This window comes from Ambystoma mexicanum, chromosome 11 (genome assembly GCF_040938575.1).
Source record: "Ambystoma mexicanum isolate Mex_15411 chromosome 11, UKY_AmexF1_1, whole genome shotgun sequence".
NCBI classification, from domain to species: domain Eukaryota; kingdom Metazoa; phylum Chordata; class Amphibia; order Caudata; family Ambystomatidae; genus Ambystoma; species Ambystoma mexicanum.
Window position 1 is genome coordinate 1199959764 of NC_090934.1, and position 21907 is coordinate 1199981670.

A 21907-nucleotide genomic window follows, 5' to 3' on the forward strand; every position below is an offset into this window, starting at 1 on the left:
AGTCTGGCTCCCGGGAATAGGGTGTCTTGCGACGGTGCTAAGTGGGATTTCACGAAGTTGATCGAGAATCCCAGATCCGTGAGCAGGCAGAAGGTCTTCGCTGTGTGATCGACGGTGAGTTCTCTGGACTTTGCTCAGATGAGCCAATCATCCGGGTAGGGGTATACGTGCGAGACACTTGGTGAAGACCCTCGGCGCTGACTTCAACCCGAAGGGCAGGGCCTTGAACTGGCAGTGTCACCCTTGGACTATAAATCGTAGGAACTTTCAATGTCCTTTGTGTATGGGCATGTGGAAGTAGGCATCCTCCAAGTCCAGCGACGACAGGAAGTCGTCCCCCTACAGCTGTCCCAGCACGTGCTGAAGGGTGACCATCCAGAACTTCTGGGACTTGATGTATTTGTTGAGGCGACGAAGGTGTAGGATGATCCGTCGGCAGCCGGTCTTCTTTCGGATGAGGAAGTACCGTGAGTATACTCCGGAGAACCGGAGCCTCTTTGGGACGATTTCTATAGCGCCCTTTTTCAGCATTGCTCTGACCTCCAGAAGCAGCTGTGGCAAATGGTTTTCCTGCCTGGCCACGAGTGGTAGACAGTGGCACTTTCTTTGGAACTCCAGAGAGTGCCCGTGGGCCAGGGCATCTAGCACCTCGGTGGAGATTGACTCCCACACGCTGACGAAATTCGCCAGCTGGCCTCCCACCGGGGTGCTCGGGTGGGGGCCCAACGTCACGGCTGGTTCAGTCTTGCTTCGCCGAGGCCTTGCCACTTTGGCCTCCTTGGCGACGACGGAGTCCTCCGGCCCTGCTGCATCCTCTGTAGGCTTCCTGCGATGAGGAGCGGGCCACCTGGCGGTACAATGCGGAACTACCGCCGAATGCTTTGGAGGCACCTTGAGACTTGCCTCCGGAGGTCCGAAAGGACAGCTGTCATTGATGGAGAGAAACCAAGGCCCGGGCTGTCTCGGTGTCCGCCTTGATGGCCTGCAGTGACTCGTCCACTGCCTTGCTGAACAAGTTGTTCCCGTAGAAGGGCATGTCCAGTACCCTGGTCTGTACATCCGGATGGAAATCGGTGGCCTTGAGCCAACCGCGCCGGCGAAGGCAAACGCGATTGCCTATATGGAGAAAGTCTGTGTCGGCGATGTCCATGGCCACCGTGATGGCGTGGTCCGAAACCACCTCGCCTTCCTGCAGGATTTCAAGGGCTTCCGCCCTCTTGTCATCTGGGAGGAAGTGCAGGAGGGGAGCGATCTTGAACCACATCTCCCTGTCATAGCGTGCCACAATCACAAGGGCATTGGCCGCATTGATGGGCGTCACTGCCAACTAGATCACCCGTCGTCCCATGGCATCCACCTTTTTCCCCCTTGCCGTCCGGTGGGGAAGTGGAAGTTGATGCCGTTGTCCCTGCCGATTTCTTCTTGGCTGCCGCGGAGACCACCGAATCCGGGGACGACTGTGCTTTGAGGCAAACAGGGGCAGAGTCTGAGACCCGGTACTACTTCTCGTACCGGTCCCTCTTCGCAGGAGCCATGGATGGATTCTTCATCAGTGCCAGTACTTCGTCCCAGATGTCGTCCAGTAACAGGACTGAGAGAACGTTCTTCCTCTTGGCCTCCTGTCATTGGTAGAAGAAACCTTCCTTCTTCTGCTCTTTGGGGCATAGCTGGAAAAGCTTCATGCGCTAGTGATCATAGCATGAAAGGAGCCAATTTCTTCGGGAGGGGAGGGCCGGGCAGGAGGTGATGGGAGATCCATCCAGTCGTCACCACCGTCATTCGTCCCCGCCGTCTCAGTTCCTGTCTCATCCCTCGGCGGAGGGGATGGAGGTGAAGGATTGAAGGGAGGGGGAGGATGATTTACCTCTGCTTGTTCGGTGGGCTCCCCGACGGTCCAGGCGCCGCTGGATCATCCACTGGGGGTAAGGGCAACCTTGTCCTCATCTCCGTACACAGGGTCTGCAAAGCCATCAAGATTGCACCTGAATTATCCTGTGGCATAGTCATTGATTGCGACTGGAGCGACGGCTCGGGCGCGGGTTCCTCCGTTTCCTCCACGGGCCGCAGCTCCTTGTCGGCTCCACCGTCGCTCTCCACGTCTGCCTCGTCGGGATCCCTCCGGTAGGTCCTGACTTCCTCAAACTTCTTGTCCAGAATCGTTTTGATGCCAGCCAGCTAGTCCTCGGAGGTGGTATCTGTGTCCATTATGGCCACCGTGCCCCCCCCTTTTTCTCCTTCCAGGGTTTCACGGGGGTCTTCTTGATAGGTTGGAAAGACGATTCCCTCTGGGGTGGCAGGGAAACTCAAGGCCGCGAATTCGTCTCCACTGGGGTAGCCTACGCAGGCTTCACCAGGGCCGCCAAGACTCCTTCGATCAAGGCCTTCGCCGGGTGAATCAGGGCTTTCACGACCTTGGGCGCGTCTGAGGCTTTCACCTTGGGGGGAGGGTCACCGCCACGCCCCCCCCCCCTTGGCTCTCTCCGGCAGATCGACCGGTGCTTCTCCCGCCGGGTTCTCAAGACTTCCTTTTCTCCCCGCCAGAGCGTTAGCTCGTGGATGATGGCGTGTTAGGGAGAATTCTCTGTTAAGGCTAATTTCCCAAACTTAGCGAGTCCCCCAGCAGCTTTGCTGGATTTTTGGGGTTTATTTTTTTCTCCTGCTAAGAGTGAGACTCTTTTTCTCCCACTCTTAGACATGATTTGAGGTGTTCCTTTGACTTTGTATGTGTTTTATGGGCTGTGGGGCCCTTTACCCCATAGGGCTTAATGTGTTTTTGGTATGTGGGTTACACAGCACCCTCAGTGCAGTAACCCAGGGGTGTCATAGTGACCCCCAAACATAGACTCCATACCCTGGGACTGACTACTGTCTCCCATGGCATGTAAAGTCACCATTGGCTTTACTAATCCCAAATTATGGACAGAAACCAGTACAAACCATCATATTGTGGACGTACTGGTCGGGGCAATTCGATTGCCCCGGGGTCTGTTCGAGGGGGCACGTCTCCATCCCCACTGATCGAGTTTTGGCTGGTGGCAGTGGATACTACTTTTTATATTCGACCGCGAATATTTGCCTATGGGATTTTCCCATTGTTCGAGGCTACCACTTTAATATAGCCTCGAACATACTGGCGGTTTATTAAATTAATATAAAATCACTGGTTGGTATTTTTTGCCGAAACTCTGTTCCAAAATGGCATTTGTGTTCGCTTCTGTGACTCCAACCCAAGTCGGCCCTTTGTTCCACTTTTTGGCGGGCTTCTCCACAGAAGCCTCCAAAAGTGGTGCCACTCTGTCTGGGTACCACAGGGGGTGTGGGAGGGGGTTTAGGCACCCTGGACCGAGTTGCCTTGGCAACTCAAGTCGCACTCTTGTGTGATTGGCCCAAGTGGTGAGCCGCCAGGCTCACCACTTAGCATGTTTGATTGACAGCTAGGCTGAATGAATGGGGGTTTGCTGCATAAAAGCAGGGCTTTGGGGACTGGAACTTCAGAAGTCGCCACAGGACCTAAGGAATCCGAGGGAGAAGCTGAGCCGACCTGCAACGACGACACCACCGGTGGAGCCCTGCTGGACCATCTCACCACTTTTCCCGACGACAGAGGAGATCTCCAGCCCGGAGAGTCTTCCTCCTTTGACTGGTGGGGATAACCAGTTTGCCCGTCTTTTCGCCTTCCCGGATCATCTCGTGGCCGCCTTGCCTGTGTCAAGCATCCCGGCAACCGGGATACCACGGTTTTTCCACTACCGCGAATAAAAGTGTCATACCTTTTAACCTGAGAACTCTGCGGCTTGTTTCTTCCCTGGCAGTGCAACAACCTTCAGCTTTCCTCCACGTCGAGACCTTCTCTTCCTCTGGACGGCGCCGTGACTTGCACCTGCTGCCAGGAACAACTGCCCCCGCTGGAGGATCCTCTCCACTTTGAAGGTACTGTGTCCGCCTGGCCTCCCTCGCAACGGTCTGTGTGGGGTGACTCTTAAAGCCTCCACTTACCACTTGGGTTGGCCCTAGGCTGGCTAACTGAACTTTTATGAGCCGACTTAATTCTTTTCTGAACTCCCTGCAAGAGTTTAAGACTTTTAAACTGTGTGATCTTGGGCGCATTGGTGCTCTGTTCTCTCTATGAGGGAGCCTGGCCTCTGAACTTTTTGCTCACAAGTAGACTTGACTTTCCTGCCTTGCTGGTTGCTTCTAAAGTATTGTGTTGTGTGAGTTTCCTAATTTCTTGCTTTTCCCTCCCTTTTTCTTAACTTATTGGAGTGCCATCTTTAGTTAAGCGCTCACTTATGTCTAGAAATAAGTGGTGTTAACTAAGACTTGTCTAATAAGGAATAAGGGATGTACATCTAATAATAGTAATACACAAGAACCAGAACTAGTAGACAGAGTTAAGGATGACAAAGTGCACAAGCAATTTTTAACTTGGTTTAAATTCCCAAGATTTTTTGTTCATTTTATTCCAGCAAAAATGCTATATCTAAAAGCATATTAAACATTACTTACAACACTATGGCCCGTTCGTTTTACCATTCATTCACATTCATACAATTCTCATCGGTCTTTCATTCCACAATTCATTTTTTAGAAAAATGGTTTATAAAAAACCATCCAGCCAGTTGCTGAGCCAAATACGACGGTCCTTCATTGTCCAGCCGGATATGTTCTTACAGAACGCACATTCCTCCTCCACGTGCGACTTGTCAGCGTGAAGGCAGTAGAGGCACCGGGAGTGCTCATTTTCCTTGAAGACATTCTGTAGTTCACATCCTGGGCAGTTCCTGAACAGTTTGGATCCAGTAGGTGTCGAATCTCCTTTGTCCTGGGCCATGTCCGAATGGGGTAGGCCTCAAAGGTCTCCCGGAATCCTCCAAGAAGTTTAATTCAACGAAAATCCGCCCCGTTGATCGGAAGAATAATCGGTGGAGCTTGAGGCTCGAATAGACCGAAAAATAAGAGTAAACTCTTTGAAAAAACGCAATACGCAGTAAATGCTCGAGAGTTACAGCACGACGACTCCCAACACTTGAACGTGCTGTAAAAATCTGAAGATGGCTGCCAGAGGAGGGGCTTAGGTAGAGGGCAGTCATTGGCTGGGGGCAATATGACCCAGAGACCAGTGATTGGTTATTAGTAGAAAGACAGTTCAGAAACTAAACTGATTTTTTTCTCTACCGAGGATTCCCAGCCTGACAACGGGGAATGTGAATCCATGCCAGACCCCATGCTGGAAAAGCCAGTCGTCAAAGGTACGGGTACACGTCTATGCCCCGTAGACTTAGATGGGTCGAAACCGGTGCCAGGCATTTTGTGAAAACTCAGGGGGGCGACTTCAATCCGAAAAGGCAGAGCCTTGAACTGGTAGTGCTGACCCTGCACTACAAAACACAAACATCTGATGTTTCTTGTCAATGAGGGCGTGGAAATATGCGTCCTACAGGTCCAGCAATGTCAAGAAGTCTCCTTCTTCCAGTTGGCCGAGCATGTGTTGCAACGTGACCATCCTGAACTTTTGGGACTTCAAGTATTTGTTAAGACGTCCCAGGTCTAGGGTGGGCCTCCAGCCCATAACCAGAAAGTATCTGGAATAGACTCCGGAGCCCCGGAGCCGTAGAGGAACAAGCTCCATTGACCCTTTTCGCAGCATTGCCCGTACCTCTTGCAGGAGCTGAGAAATGTGCTATTCCTGACAGGAAACCGGAGGGATCTGCGGACACCTGCATTGAAACTCCAGTGTGTGCCACTAGGGGAGAGCGTCCAGCACCCATCTGTCGGTGGTGATCTTCTTCCACTCGCTGATTAACTCAGTCTGCCGGACACCCACCGGGGTGCACGCGTGGCGGCACGATGTCCTGGCCATTTCAGGTTTTTTCCAGAGCCGGTGTCCTGCCCTCCGGATGACGGCAACATGTCCTCCGCTAACGTAGGAGAGGGAAAAGCCTCTGTAGGCTTTCACAGTCGTGGATTTGGAGGGCTCCCAATACAAAGAAGAGAAACCTTTGTAAGACCTGCTCAACTTTCCCCCTTTCCCCTGGAGGAGAGAAAAGAAGAGCACTGCTGCTGGAGAGTGCCCAGGGAACGGGCTGTCTATGTATCCGCCTTGATGGCCTGGAGGGACTCTTCGACAACCTTCCCTAACAAGTTCTCTCTGTCGAAGGGCATAACACCTTCACCTGGACCTCCTGCCGGAAATTCGTGGCCTTCATCCAGCCTGGTCGAAGGCAGACACCGTTCCCCATCTGCCGGAACCGTATGTCAGAAACAACGAATGTAATGGCGTAATCAGACGCTACTTCCACCTTCTGGAAAAGAGCGATTACTTCCATTCTCTTGTCATCGGGGAGGAATCCTAGAATAGACCCCAGCTTGTACCACAGTCCCCTGACGTACCTGGCTAGGATCGCCAGTGCATTGGCTGCCTGGATAGTGGACGCCGCGGTGTAAATCGCCTTCCTTCCCATGGCGTCCATCTTCTCCTTGTTGTCCAGAGTGACCGAAGACGAGGACAGGTTAGCAAACAGTTTCCTCACGGCCACCGATACCACTGAATTTGGCAATGGTTGCGACCTCAGGCACTAGAGTACAGAGTCCGGCACCCGATACTTCTTCTCCAGCCTATCCCGTTTGGCCAGAGCCATGCCAGGGTTCTTCAGGAGGGCCAGGCCCTCTTCCCACATGTCATCTAGAAGGGGCACTGCCATGATTGTCTTCCTCTTGGCCACGCGCCTCTGGTACAAAAAGCCTCCTTCCTGGTTTCTTCGGGCACAAGCTGTAATAACTCACAGGTTCTGTGATCATGGAGCGGAACAACCCCACCTCGTCCGGTGGGGACGCCCTAGATGGCGCATCCAAATGCAGAGACTCGCCGTACGCTGTGACAATATCCTCTTCGTCATCCGCAGTCGTGGGCGTATCCCTCCCCATGTCTGGGTCTGCTGGGGGAGAAGGTGTCCAATGTGCAGGCTGAAATGGGGCCGTTGGATGATGCTCTTCGTTGGCGGCTGAAAGGAGGCCTGGAGGACCACCAGAACTGGGCCCGGTGACATCCTCTTCTGGATCTCTGACACCAAGGTGTGAAGGGCGACAGAATGCCCAGAGACACTGAGCTGGTGAGATCGGAAAACTAGGTCTGCGCTGTGGTCCCCCCCCTCCACATCCTTGTGGGCCATGTGTAAGGAATTCTGGTACTTGTCCGTGGACGAGACCTCCATGGCTTGGGCCACGGCCTGGGAGGGCTGTTTTGGGGCCTTCTCACCCCCCCTTCATTTGTGGGGCTTGAACCGGGGCCTGAGCCAGTTTCCCCCCTTCTAGCGTGCCAGCAGACTTTGCCAAAGCAACTGCGGCTGTGTCACGCCTTGGGGGCAGGGATACCATATGTGCATTGGGAGCTACCTTCACAGGGTCAGCTCCCTTAGCAGTTGTGATAGCAGCTGCTACCAACTCTATTGTTGACAAAGTCTTCTCCTGTACCGATTGGGTCTGCTTGGGCTGTTTGGCCTTCTTCTCCTTTGTCTGCGGATTCTTGGATTTTTCACGTAGTTTAGCCAGGGTAGATGATTTCCTTTTCGAGGAGGAGCTGGATTGCCGGCTGGCAATGGAGGCGGAGAGTGATGTTGATCGTGCCCTAACCAAATTGGGACCCGCGTCCAGGGTGAACCCGGTGGTCTTGGACTTGCGGTTTTTTGCCTTGTCTTGGGCCCCCCGGATGAGGCACCCTTAAAGGACTTAGAAGGCCGCTCCTCGGACCGGCCAGTCTTGTGTGAGTCATGACCCTGCTTGGAGCATGGGTGCGAGGCCTTGGCGTTAAGCCACACCACCAGTCTATGTCTGTCCCGCGTCTTCTTGGAGACCCAGAGGCATATCTCTCACTCCACTTCCTTATGGTCCGGATGCAGGCAGTAGAGCCATTGTAGGTGCTTGTTTTCTACAAACACTGATCATTTTGAGCCTTGAAACACTTGTTTATAGGCGTGTTATAAATGCCATATCATATTATTCCATAACGTGCATTTGGTGCAGGGCTTGAAAAGGGACCTTTCCTCCTCCTCCTCCTCCTCCTCCTCCTCCGTCATGGTCGGAGGGCACAAAGTAGTCCCAATGGCTTTCTCAAATCGATTATGTTTGATGGGTGCTGAAATTCACCAAGATCCCCGCTGTCGGCAGATGGGGAAAAGAGCACATTGGCTCTTTCCCAAAAAAATAGAACCTTTTTCCGTCAAAAACATGAAAAAAACATAAAAGTAGCTTGCAGAGCAAACTCGAGGACTCCCAACACTGAAGCGTGCAGTAAAAATCTGAAGACGGCTGCCAGAGGAGGGGATTAGGGAGAGCGCTGTCACTGGATGGGGGCAGTATGACCCAAAGGGACAGTGATTGGTTTAAAGAAGAAATACAGTTTGTAAGTGACAGTGAAACTGTTTTTTTCTTTTACTGAGGATTCCCAGCCTGACGACGGGGAATATTCATGAGCATGTGAATCCATACCAGACCCCATGCTGGAGAAAATACCAGTTATTTGGATGCCCGGATTACCAGAGGAAGTGTTAATAGGTACAGACTTCCCAAATTTAAATCATCAGGGGGACTTCAAATAAAAGGTGAATGTATGCAACAGGGAAAGGTGCTTAATCCGGTCATGGGGACGCATGGACAGATCCAAACTGGCTTATGCCAATACAGATTCTAACCCAGAGGTAGAGCGAGGGATTTGTGGGATGGGGGCAGCCTCTGAACCCCCTTGACATGCCTGGCATACTTAAAGAATTGGTACCACTGTCTTTAACGGCGAAGAACAGAGTGATAAGAAACACAATAGAGTGTCGCTCCTCCAACACCATCTAAACTACTGACAGGAAGACCAACTTTCTGGGGCTGCTAGAAGGAGACACGTGCAGTGGACGCCAATGAGACCAGGCCGTAGATGCCCCACAAACACCCATGAGCAAAAAGGTGAGGGGGCAAGTGGGTTTCTTAAAACTATGTGTAACCAAGGGGTAGGTTGGCCAGAGCAGTCGGGTATAGGTAGATACCAATGGGAAGGGAGAGGAAGCAGTGAAGGAGGAGGAACACTGCTATAAAAGACATGCGCTCACAAGCAGGGATGAAGGGTGTTAGGTTGAGGTCCGGAGGAGAGTTGGTGGACAGCGCCAACTGGGGCATAAGATTGGCTCAGGCACCAGGGGAAAAGGTAGCCCACAGTCGCTAATGGCAATTAGTTCCTTTTGTGACAGATGGATGAGTAATACCAAAAGGGGAGATTATTGACCAAATGTGTTGCAAATTGTGCATTTTAAAGAATGTTCAGTAGCACTGTTCAGAATTAAAGCTGCACAGTACAAAAACTCAAACTTGCCCGCTGTGGCCAATTGACAGCTATTGCCCTATAAGCCAGTCCGAGCCTGTTCAGAAGTTGAGTGGAGTACTGAAGAATTGCTGGAGATATTGCAAGAGTGCAGGTGAAATATTGTTTGTAAGAGAGAAAAGAGTGTTTGCTGTGAGAGCGGAGTGGTAGTAAAGGGAGAGGGAATGGGAGACAATCAGAATAGAGGGTGAAGACAGGTATTTATTAGAAAGTGAAATGAAAGAGTGGGCGTGAATGAGGGAGGGGACATTTGTGTAGCGAGAGAGACAGCCAGGAGGCGAGAGAGAGAGAGAGAGAGAGAGAGAGAGAGAGAGAGAGAGAGAAAAAGTCTGCATGGATGAGTGGGTAAGACCAGAGAGAAGGAAGGAGAGAGCGGGTGGAGTAGTAGGAGATATAGAAAGAGAGAAGGAAGATAATTGGACGTAGAAAGAGGGGAGACAGGAGAGGAAGTAGGCGGAGTAAGAGAGAGGGGCAAGAGTAGGGAGAGAAGAGGGGGGGTGGGTGAGAGATAGTGGGAACACGCATCTTAAACATATTGAAAAAACCCAGAGGTAGCAAGATGAACAAAGGCTGAGACATTTAGTCCCTCATTTGAAGGGTTCTATGTTCATTCTTCGCACGTTTTTTTCTCACGGCACTTCTTACCCATCACTGCCCCTGCCTTAGGACTGACTGGGCAGTAGGGCAGTCTGGGCTAGGATGAGGAAGCCCATAGGAGGTTGAGGGCTATACAAGGCACTCTCCTTTGTCTGGTCTTCCTGCAGTCCATCGTCTGCCAAGTTGTGAAATCTGACAACATATCTGAACTACCTAAACGAATCCTTGAATTCTTAAAGCCATCACAGACAATCCCCAAGAATCTCTGCAATCTTGTTTATTTGCAGAGCGGTTGTCTCCTGCCCCTATTACCTGTGGAACTGCCTTTTAAGCTTACGATAGCATTGATGGGATAACTAGTGTGGAAGTCTGGAGCGTGCAGCATTCCTGGAGACCTCGAAAGATACTTTGCTCAAGACATGCTTTGCACACAGTCTGGGGGAGGGGGCATCCTCCCCAGTGGTCGGGGAGGGGGGAAATGTGCCGACTGAGCAACTGCATAATTCCATTAATAATCGCTAGACTAGTGACCCAGGTAGGCCTTCATAGACTAGATGAACGTGCAGACTTCTTTCATCTTGCTCAGACCTGTGCACCCTTTCTGAAATACTGGACAGATACACCGAATATATTAAATTAATCAGTGGAGGAGCTGGAGCGGATCTCCATTAATGGGGGGCAACTTGGTATCAACCCTCACCCCCAGTCAGCCATTATGGACGAGCCAAAGCCAACCCAGGGAAAATGCTCCCAACTGCTCCTGATGTGGCATTAACTCTCAAAGGGAAGCGTGGTTTCCCTTGCACAGTTTAAATTCCCCAGCGTGCATGCGCAATGGGCCATATAAGGCAGGGGGCGTTTTGCTTCCCTAGCTTTGCAAGGCCCATTGGGAATGCAGGTTGGGGGAACTGCAGGCCTAAATGTGCCTAGGTGCGTTCCCGCGCCGCCATGCACATTTAGGCCTCTCTGGGGTTTGTTTGGTAGATACACCAGCCTGCTCTCAGAAACCAAGAAGCTCTCTCTAGTCCCTGGTTCCTGTAAATGCTGTGCGGGAACCAGAGGGCTTCCATGGAACAGTGCACTGGGATCAGGGCAACAGGTGAGGAGAATATTTTAATTTTTAATAATGAATGTACGAATGCATGCATGCATGCATGTGTTTGTTTCCGAGTGTGGGCGAGTGAATGAGAGAGTGTGTTTTATATGTGTGCGAGTGAATGGAGAAATGAATGGGTGTATAAATGAGTGGATGAATGAGCGAAATTAATGAATGTGTATGCATGCATGTTAGCGGGTGGGGGGGGGTGGAGTTGCAATGCCATGTCCTGGCACATGGCACACACCCTCTTCAAACCCGTACTGGGGATGGGGAGAGGGAATAATGCATGACATAGCATGTTTTTATGGCCATCGAGATGAAAGCAAACATGGTTCATGTGTTGCTTTAATATGTGTTCATTTTGTTCTTGAATGGCAAGAATGGCCTACGTTGGTGGGCCAACCTTGATATATTTTTTACTATGGCACAGTAAAAAAATTAATCCAGATTCCACAGTAAAAAATACATCCAGACTTGCCACCAAACATAGGCCAGTTTTGCCAAGGCAGCGCAAAGCCAAGAGAACCAGAACACGTAGCAGGAGAGCAAGTAGGAAAATAATAAAAATGTATGTGTGTGTTTATGTATGCAAGAATTTGCATCTGTAAGTGGATGCGTGAGTATGAGAGTGTAAGTTTGGCTGCATGTGTTTATGTAGAGTGTATGAATGCTGTATGGGTGCAGGGTGAATGGGAGTATCAGTGAATAAAGAATGAATGCTGTATGAAAGCTAATGATGGATGCGGATGCATAGGTGTGAATGTGAATGCATGAAGAAGAATGCACTTTGAATGATAATTGATGGATGAGTGTGTGCAAGCTGGGCAGTTGGCTTCTTATTGGGGGGGGGGAGGGGAAGAAGGATGGCGAGACAAGCCAGGGAAGGACATTTTCATTGTATTAGTGAATATTTATCAAAAATGTGCCCACAAGTTGGCGTGTCCAGTTTTGACAAATATTCTATGTGGCATGGCATTTTTTTTTACTGGGCAACAAAGGGGAAGGAAGCATGTTGAGAGTTCTCACTTGAACACATTGGTGGGTCCAGTGTAGCCATTTTGCTTTACTGGCATGTGATTTTTTACTTTGCATCAAAAGTTAAGGCTGCATAATGTGGGCCAGTACCATGTTGGAAATCTCAATAGGCTGCCTTCACCTTTGGTGGGTACAGTCTGACTTATTTGCTCTACTGTGGCATGGCATTTTCTTTACTGGGCATCAATGAGTGTTCCTACGTGGTACTGGCGCACAGGGGCTAGTAACACATCTGTAAACTCTCATTATGCTGAATTCACCATTGATGGGTCCAGTCTGGACATATTTCTTTGCTGAGTTGGAGCATTTTTATATGGACATCCTCATGGTACTGGCCCACATTTGTAGGTCCAGTCTGGGAATTTTATTTGTTTGATGTTGTATAGCAAGTTTTACCGTGCCTCGGAGGTAAAGGCGTCACAAAATGTGATTCGGTCTACATTGGGTCCAGTCTAGACCACTCTCAAGTGGCATGGCAATATTTATTGGGCATCAAGGCTGAAGATGGCATCATGATTGTTGCTATGTGGTATTCGTCCACATTGGTGAGTCCAGTCTGAACACTTTCCTTGACTGTGGCATGGCATGTTTTACTGAGCATCAAAGGTGAAAGCAGCATTATGAGCATTCGTTCCTACATGATACTGGCCTTCATTTGGGAGTTCAGGCTGGGCATATTACATTTCTTACTGTCCGATTGCACTGGGTACTGGTAAAGCCAGCAGGAGAATGTTCTTATATGGTAATACTCGCATACATTGATGCAGCCTCGTTGGACATGTATAGGCACAGAAAACATGAATGTTTTATGCTCGTATATTGTGTGCACAAGAAAATGAGCTAGAAGTGCTCCTGTGCAATATTGATAACTTGCATCTGTTGGATTTGTTCATGTGTTACCCTACAAAATCGATGGAAAACTAGCTTTTACGCAATTTTTACAGAAAGTGTGCTTAAAAAACACGATTTAAACCCAATATTTTAAAAATGTCCACCTGCCGCAACTGTGCATGAAGCCGTTCCACTCTCCCAACTTGGTTGCTTACTGGGTTTCTTTACTGAACGTAATACTCTCTTAACTAAATTCATTAGGTTGGCATGAATGGTTGCTTGGCGACCTGTTTCCATGAACTAGATCCATAAGGCCAAATTACAACTGACTGAACGGTATGCACACTAGCACTTTGGAACAAAGTACATAATGCGCCTCGCAGACCACTGCTTTCCAAACGTAACACCAAGCAAATGGTCTAGCGCCACACAATCTACACACAAATGTTGTTCTTATTTCTACAGTCAGCCTGTTACTTTTTTCGAGGTTTAACACTGTGTGTATCAAGGCCTAATTGTATCAAAGTTTGGGAAATATGTTATAGACTTAATTGTTTTATCTTTGCTATGTCGCGAGATATATATATATATATACACACACACACAAACACACACACACACAACATAATTATATAACTTTATACTATGTAGCAATACAAAAACACTTGTTACAAAAAAACATCCCTTGAACAGGCTTTCGTTTGTCACCGTCAGCAGGAGTCAAAACAGTTTGCTGTGTTACCTTTTAAATGTATGTTTGAAACGTTTTACTATGCTCTACAGTGGAACACATTTATGTGTAGCCAAATTTATTTACAATTAATTAATGTGGAAATTAATGTTCGCTGTTTTCATATGTTATTGCTGACTTTTAAGTCGTTGAAATACGTTTTAACCGAACCTATTAAATCAATTAATAAGCAAAAACATAACTTAACTCATTCATTACACGATACCCACCCAGGCCTTAAGAATGTTTAAATGTTTTTGTCCAAGCTACTGAACTCCTGTAACACGACATGGCAGGCTCATGACGATTTCAACATGTAAATGAATAGTTGGTGCCTCAGATCTTTTAAGGGGGAGCAGGTAGGCATGTGTGTGCAGATGGCGGGCGAGAGGCGGGGCAAGGGGAGGGTCCAAAGGTAGGGCAGGGGGCAAAGGCAGGGAGGTTGCCCGCATAGGGAGGTGCACGAACATAAGTGTGTAGGTAGGGGGCGGGTATTTCTTACTGTATTTTTAGAGCATTAGACGCAGTAAACAAAAGTACATAAAAACGGGTATGTAAATAATGAAACCAAAATTAGTTGGAAAGAAGATCTACTTGAAATAAAAGAAGGGTTGTGAAAAGAGAGCAAGATTAAATAGAGCGGAGGGGGAGGGTACAGCATTTCACTTCCTATGTGCAAGAAGAGAGAATGGATCCAGTCACAAGGGAATATAAACCCCACACCCCCCTCAGCCTGTGGTCAGAGGCCTACCAAGGTAGAAGCCAGAGCCGGTACAATCCAGATTGGAGGGGGACGGCTGCAGTTGAAGGGTCCCCAATTCCTGTCCCCTCTCAAAGGGCCTTTTTGGATATGTGAAGTACCAGCTTGCATCTCTCCACACCTCTGGAAGAAAGTGCTGGCCAAGTTTTCTTTCTTTCTTTGAACCACCACTGAGGCAGCAGCACTACTACGAGACCACCCACTGAATTACTATACTCAAACAATCTGCATTCCACATGCAGAGCTACAGGGTTTACAGAGATAGAGAGGCAGTGAGAGAAGGAACAGAGATCTTACGTGGCTTTCTCCGGTGCTGCACACTGCTCCCCAGTGCAAGCAGCAAATTCCCTGCAGTAGACCTAGACCAACAGGTACTTTTACCCGAGCAAGAAAAAGGTAAGAGGACCCAAATTTGGGATCCTGCCTTCCCCTGCACACTTACTATATACATCCAGTGGATGTTCAAAAAATATTTAGATATTCAAAAGCCATACATGGTTTAAACAGTAATTAGGTATCCAAAATAAGTGATGAAAGAAGTGTTCTCACTTAAAACCAATATTTTTTTACATATAATACAATATAATTTGATATGAGGAAAAACACATAATACAGACACTGGTGTCCAATTATTTGAGTGGCCGACACGTTTCGAGGATTCCCTTTTCTTCAAAAGGGCCTGATTGGACTCATGGTTGGAAAAAAAGGTACAAAATAAACAAAGTAAGTTTATATTTCTAAAGGGTTGTTATAGACACAGTTATAAACACAATGGTCAGGTACAGGGCAATTGAGCCTGAATTAGGGCAGGATGGATGGCAATAACATGGATCAATTATGTAGATTCCCAATATAATCAGGTATTTAATAGAGGTACCTTGTATTAGGGCCAAGCTATAATTATTAGAGGGACACCGGTACTCGGGGATAGAAAATGCACCTCAACCGGGTAGTTATCGGCAAGTAGCTATTATAATAAGTGATAAATGTATATGTAAAATCTTAATACACCCATGAGAGGTAACATAACAGGTACTTAAAAATCTGAAGATGGTGCCTTAAACTTCGCGGTAAAAACGCAACATAACTCACCGATAAACGGCGAAATCTTCTATGACTAAACACGTGACAAACTTCGGAACGTGAAGATTAAATTTCAGAATCAGTAGCCATTGAGGATGAAATGGTCCTGCTGGGTGAGAGTCTTGTTATCTTCTGTGGAGGTCATACCATGGTGGAATATCTGAAAGAGGTATGCAAATTATAAATGGAATCTTATTCTAATCTTATTTTTATCTATATCCCCCGTGTAGTGGACATCAAAAAAAGGGAAAAAATAGTCCATAATCAGGGCGCTATTATAATGAATGCTTTGTTAATATTGCTCGTGAAATAAAACCTAATTGTATATTTCCCCATGATGTTATATGGTTATAGAAAAGAATAAGTTTTACTAATACCCATAATGGCAAGAAGATATAATCTGGCGCTAAATACCTTCTCATGAAGCTTTTGACCGTGAGAACTAGAGCTTTTCTTCTGTTCTTATAAAGTATCGCGTGTTGTCTAAACACGGTGTTAGTACCCGAAGACTGGGCGCTAATCTAGCGAAAGTAAGCAAACACATAAGCGTATTTAATACAATGTAAACACAGTGCATACAGCATGTCATGAAATGACAAAACTGGACAGGCATAGACCTACGATGCAATATCATAATCTATGGGAAAAGTACCTTGTAATGATTAACTGTAGCAAAACAGCAATGGTCTCTGAACGGGTCGCCTTGGAAACGTAGACGCGAGGTGCATGCGTATATTCAGTGTTTGCCGTGATTAAGTACAAGATGTGAGCTGTATAATACAAAAGAGGTTATGCTGATATTACAATGTGTGGATGTGAATCAGCTCATGTATACGGGCCGAAACGCTAGGATGTCACGTACCTTGTGGAATCCTAATGGAGAGAACAAGAGTTGTTTGCAGTTCAGGAGTCGTCTGTAGGATCACAACGCGATTGTTGCTATGGAGATGCTCAAAGCTAAAACAGCAGGGTGCCATGTTTGTAAAGTGATGTAAATGTTTGGTAGAAATCGATGAGGGCACAAGGCCTATAGTGAAAAGTAGGCCTCCATCTTGGAGCAGTTCAAAGTGTAATGGATAGGAGTATAAAGAAAAGTCAATGAAGTGTTATGCAAAAGGAGAAAGTACAAAAACAATGACAAAAAAAGGGGAAAATATAAAAATAATGGAATTACAAAGTCCTAAGTCCGGTGTTTTGAAAAAATGCACAAATATCAAAGCAGCAACCACATAACACGACTTTTCTTACCTTCGGGGAAGCCATGCCAAGGCCCCTCTCACACAAACGTGAGCCGCCATTGCTACCCCACAGCAGTCCCGCACAGAGAAAAGGGGTGGGGCTTAGCCCAATACTTTTAACAGGCCCGGATAGCGAAGACTGGGCCAGATCAGTCAGGGCCAGTGACTCAATGGGAGAAGGCGAGGGGAGATATGAGGGACAACAGGAAACTGCAAGTTGTTTGGGTGAGCTAAGAAGAGGAGAAGATTGCAGACCATGAGATCAGAAGGTGGAAGAAAGACAGTGGACTGGAGCGTGGAGGAAAAATTTAAGAAAGGGTGAGGTACTGGATGGTGAGAACAAGCGATATTATGTGGTGAGTGTGCATGCAAGTTGGGGAAATGAGTGTTAGAGGGAGTGTAACGAGTGAGTGGAAGAGCTTGAGAAGGAGAAAGGGGAGTGGCTGAGTAGAAGGTGGGATGAGTAGTAGCAAAGAAAAGGCAGCAGTGATGTGGAGGAAAAAGCAGTAGTGTGGAGCAGAGAGTTATAACATCAAAGGATGGAGGAGCGTAGTAGGAGTGAGACAGGGACAGAGGAAGAAGAAAGGAGTAGAAGGAGAGGAGGGAGGTGGGTGGGTGGAGTTGAACACAGGAGAGCAGAGAAGGGAATAGCATACAGAGACAGGGGGAATAAAATCAGGTTGCAAGAGAAAGACAGCCGGGTAGAGTGTCTCGAAGGCACATCCACCAAAATCTCTTGTAGGTGCTAACAACATGTGTAGTGTAGGGCTAGTTTAGAAAGTGCCAGAGGAGCCTAGAACGAGAAGGCAAGTGTCTTTAGGTTCTCCCTACTGGAAATATTGAGACTAGATAGTAGGGGTCGATATTCTAAATATACTAACCCAGGGACTAGCGATGCCTGGGTTAGAGATGCCATCTCTAGAAAAAGGAATCAATAAAAAACCCTTGAACGGTCTCAGAGTTGAGTGGTCTTTAAGCATTATGTGACTCTAGGTTGGTATGTAGATTTAGGTGTATGCATGTGTGTGTCTGTGCATTTTTAAGTAGTTAAGAAATGAGTTGAAGGCCAAGCAATTAATGCTTCTGAGCACCCATTTGGTCTGCACAGGGCTAAACAAAGAATTTAGATTTAAAACGCCTTAAAACATTTTAGATGAAATCTGAATTGTTCTGGCGAAATATCACAGTTTGCATTCTATCCCGCTGTTGATAATTTGAGTATTCCCTTGCGGAAAACACTACCAATCTGATGGTCTTTTGGTATAGGATGTTGAATTGTTGGGGGACATTGCGGTGGACAACGTGTGAGACGAAGGCTGCAAGCTTAACTTTGGCCAAAAACCTGTATGTTGGTTGTGAGGCAAGGTTAAGGCACACGAAAAGGTGGCCAAATGGCACCAAAGAAACAAAGGAGCATCGTAGAGGAACCCACCAGTGGGTGCCGTGATTAGACAGCATTATTTGAATTGGGTGAATCCAGGGGAAAGCAACCAATGAGAAGCCTGCTGAGCAGAAGTTAAATAAGCTGGGCTGCAGGTACTAAGAGCCGCACATCCTGGGTGAGGTGGCAGCAGACAAGGAGAGTTGTGGCTCTGGGGACACAGCAAACAAGGAAGGAGTTTGGTATTGCAGCTAACTCCCCTGCAGCGCCTGGTAGTGGCTAAGCGAGTGGCAAGAGGAACGACGAATAAGCATTCCCTTTCTAACCAGGTTGGGCAAAGCGGGTGGCCTTAACAATTTAGGAGTAGCGCGTGGGGAAAGAGGGAGCAGATCCTGGCATCCAAGAGTTCAGCAACACAAACCACATACGCATTGGCGTGACAACAGATGTCTACATCTCGCCCCTGTAGTATCCAGGCAGAGCAGCGAGAGAGGAGCACTGAGGTAGCAAGCAGTACTCGCCAGCCCAGCTTGCCAGCGTATGCACCCCAATACCAGCTTAGCGTGAAGCAGCGATAAAGAGGTAATCACACACAAGCAACAGCTTTGTTCGGGGCTGGGCCACCATCAACTAAGTGGGAACAGGTTGCCTCACCCCTGTGAAGTAAGCAGATAGGGGTCGATTGCAGTCAGGCGCTAAATGCCGAAAAAGAAGGTGTTGCACACAGCCAACTGGCATGGCGGTGCTGGGGGCCACTAGTAGTATAGTGAAAACAGGTTGCCTCACGCGGTCAAGCAAGGAGAGAGGGGGGGAGATTGGGCCAGGGAGCGTGGACTATAAGGCTCAGCATTCGGCTGACCGCCAAAGCACTGTGAGAAAGACACCCGAGTGTGCAGGGGACACCAGCCCCTAGACTACTTCTCTTCCAGCCTGAGAAAACGCTAATATTGGTGGGTAGCATTACTAGCACGCAACAGGAAGAGAAGGTGGAGAATATTGAAGGATACATCAGCTAAAATGGAACAGAACTCTGTACAGCCACGGATGATGCAAACATGCAGCTAGAGCAGGATGGCGAGAGCTGCAACAACACGGCATGGCACAGAATGGCTCACCAAGGTAGCAGCTGAGGTGGAGCAAGAGAGCAAGGCCATCGCGGATCAATCCACAATCCCCATTGCTGTTTCCAGCATCAACTAAGGAACAAGCGTGGGAAGAGCAGATCATATTGGGTGAAGAGGAAAGACTATGATGGTAAAAGTCTTGGCAATGAGACAATACAACTGAAGAAGAAAGGAGATAAGGTACAGACGAAAACACGTGCAAAGGAAAGGGAGGACTGAAGGGGCCTGGAGCCATTTCAGCAGCCCTCGCAAGAGACAATCCCCTGTGTTAGAAACCAGAAGGTGTCTCACCCACTAGTCCCCATGGATCTGTCATCCAGGTGGCCAGGACATGGCCATCACTTTTGGATCCAGTTCCTGGGGGTGGACCAGTGTGGGAGGATCACCTGGGTGAGGGGTATTGGCGGAGTGGGACAAAGGGTGTTGAGAAGCGGTATCCCATTCCTTGTAACAACTTTACCCCACCCTACCTGGTAGGATATTTAGGAACTCTACACCCCCATGCCCTCTTGTACAACAAAAGCACTTTTTCACCGACAGCCCGCTCTAAGGGAAAACAGACTAACACCCGAGCTGTGTACCTGACATGTCCCAATACTATGGTCAGACAAGATCAGGCAATTATCGACTATCACTCACACCTGACTTCCATTACACTTCCCCACACGGATAAAAGGCGGAACATGAGAGCACACTCTGAGCAATGCAAAACACACGAGTAAACAGTAGTTGCCAGATGGCAGTTTAAAGAGAGAAGAAAGATGTCGAAACACAAAGGGATTGCAAGGAGGGAAGTGCCCTTGACTTTCCACAAGTAACCGTTGGTTTCACAAGTCCTTGTGATTGGCAAGAATAAGACCAGGCTGAAGAATCCTGCATTGTGTGTCGGAGATACCCGGGACTCTCGCGCGTCATTCAAGGCGGGGAGAATCACCAGCCACCGTGGTACTGTCCTTGGCTCGAAGAACAAAGCAGCGTCCGTGAAATCAGCGCAGCTGGTGAGTTGGGGAGACCGCTACAGGACCGGTCTGTGTTGAAGCCAAGGTTGCAAGCTGCTATAACAAGGGGCTTGTCCTACCCTCTATAAATCTGAGAGGTGTACGGAGGAAGTTCAGTGTACACTGGTTTTTTTAGACCCTAATGGGAGCACATGTCATTCTGGGCAACCATTGAGAAAAGCAACATGCTTGCTGATGCTAAACACATGACTCAAAAAAAATATAAAACGAAATTTTAATTTTTCATTTAGCTTTCTATTATAAGCTTTTTTTAAACTTTTTTGTGCATAAATTTCAAGTTGTTTCTTTGCATAACAATCCATGATGTCCATTCATGAAATAACATACATAGTTGAAAATTCACTGTAGAAAAACTGTACTCAATGACATGCGACGTAGGTTAGTCATTTGTGCATATGATCAACAGCTTACAAAACAAGGTGTCCCATGTCATTGAGAATGAAGAACACGCTTTGAGAGAGTAAGAAGAGGAGACGGTGAATTTAGGTCTCCTGTGCCCGGCTAAAGTCTGACCTTATATTCGGTCAAGGTTGCAAGCTGCAACATAGTATGGCGAGACCTGGAACAAACATTATTAAAATGCGTGTGATAAGAGACGTGAGTGAAGTTAAACTGCTGATGAGTGATTGAACTTTAAAGCAAGCTACAATACCTTTGACAGAGTGGTCCGGCATCGCATGGATGCTCAATCGAAAGTCTCTGTAAGGTATCCAGCTGAGGAGTACTGAAAGTAGATACATTTGATCCAAGCCTGGCAGAGGGAGACCATTTGAAAGTGAACAAATAAATGGAAATGGAAGTGGTCCTGCAACGGGTCAAGCAAAATCCTGTGCACCGTCAAAAGTCTTCAATTTTTATGAAATAGGGAAAGTTTGGAAAGGTACAGGAGTCTGGTCCGAGCCCGGCAGAGGAAGACCAATTGAAGATTTGGTGTTAAAGTGGGCCTGAGCCCGGCAGAGGGGGAGCCGGGGTGAATCGAAAATCACCCAAGAAGTTGTACACGAGAGTCTGTGGTAAGCTGGACTGTGCCGCCTTGTCCTGTGCTGAAAATGTGGGGAAGGGAAGCCAACGGCTTGAATATCCTGACATAACATTTCTTGAACACTTTTCTTTTTGCATAACATTGTTTCCCGCACTATTTGTATTTACAAGTAAGGATTGGCAATACGTTTATTAGTATAGGCCCTTTTATTTTGTCAAGACACCACTAGGGATGCGTTATTATCTGATGGTCGTGGCATGCTCCCATCTTTAGATTTAGGATTAGAGGGTTGTTTTTCAAACCCAGTTGAAGATCAATAAACACCCTTGAACTGCGATCACTTGTGTCTGTCTTACTGTTTGATACCATGCCTTCCTTTTACCTGCCATGCAGAAAGGAGCCCCAACGCTTGAGGCCAAGATGGCGGCAGATGGGCTCCAAGGGACGGTCACTGTGGACCAGATGAAAGGTGTTTTTATACAATGCCTACAGGTGTGGGGTGAGGGTAGCAAAGGGCAGCAGCTGTTATATGGGAATTTCAATGCATGTAACAACAGCGTAAACTTGGGGAGAGAGCAGTTCTACAGGGGGCGAGTTGATTAATACAACGGTGCAGGCAGGCACACAACCCACGCAGCTAGCACAGCAGGGAGAACCGTGTGAGGGT

At 47.9% G+C, this 21907-nt stretch overlaps 1 protein-coding gene across 2 annotated transcripts in view; it reads right to left on the minus strand.

Moving 5' to 3' along the window:
- Positions 1-21907, minus strand: part of PTPN9 (protein tyrosine phosphatase non-receptor type 9) — an 808671-nt gene that overhangs the window by 646503 nt on the left and 140261 nt on the right. Inside the window, exon 2 of one of the 2 annotated variants that reach the window (XM_069624559.1) lies at positions 15506-15656. The exons of the other annotated variant lie outside the window; for it this stretch is intronic. The gene's annotated coding sequence lies outside the window, so the exon portion shown is untranslated. The remainder of the gene's footprint in view (positions 1-15505; positions 15657-21907) is intronic. 2 annotated transcript variants of the gene reach the window in all.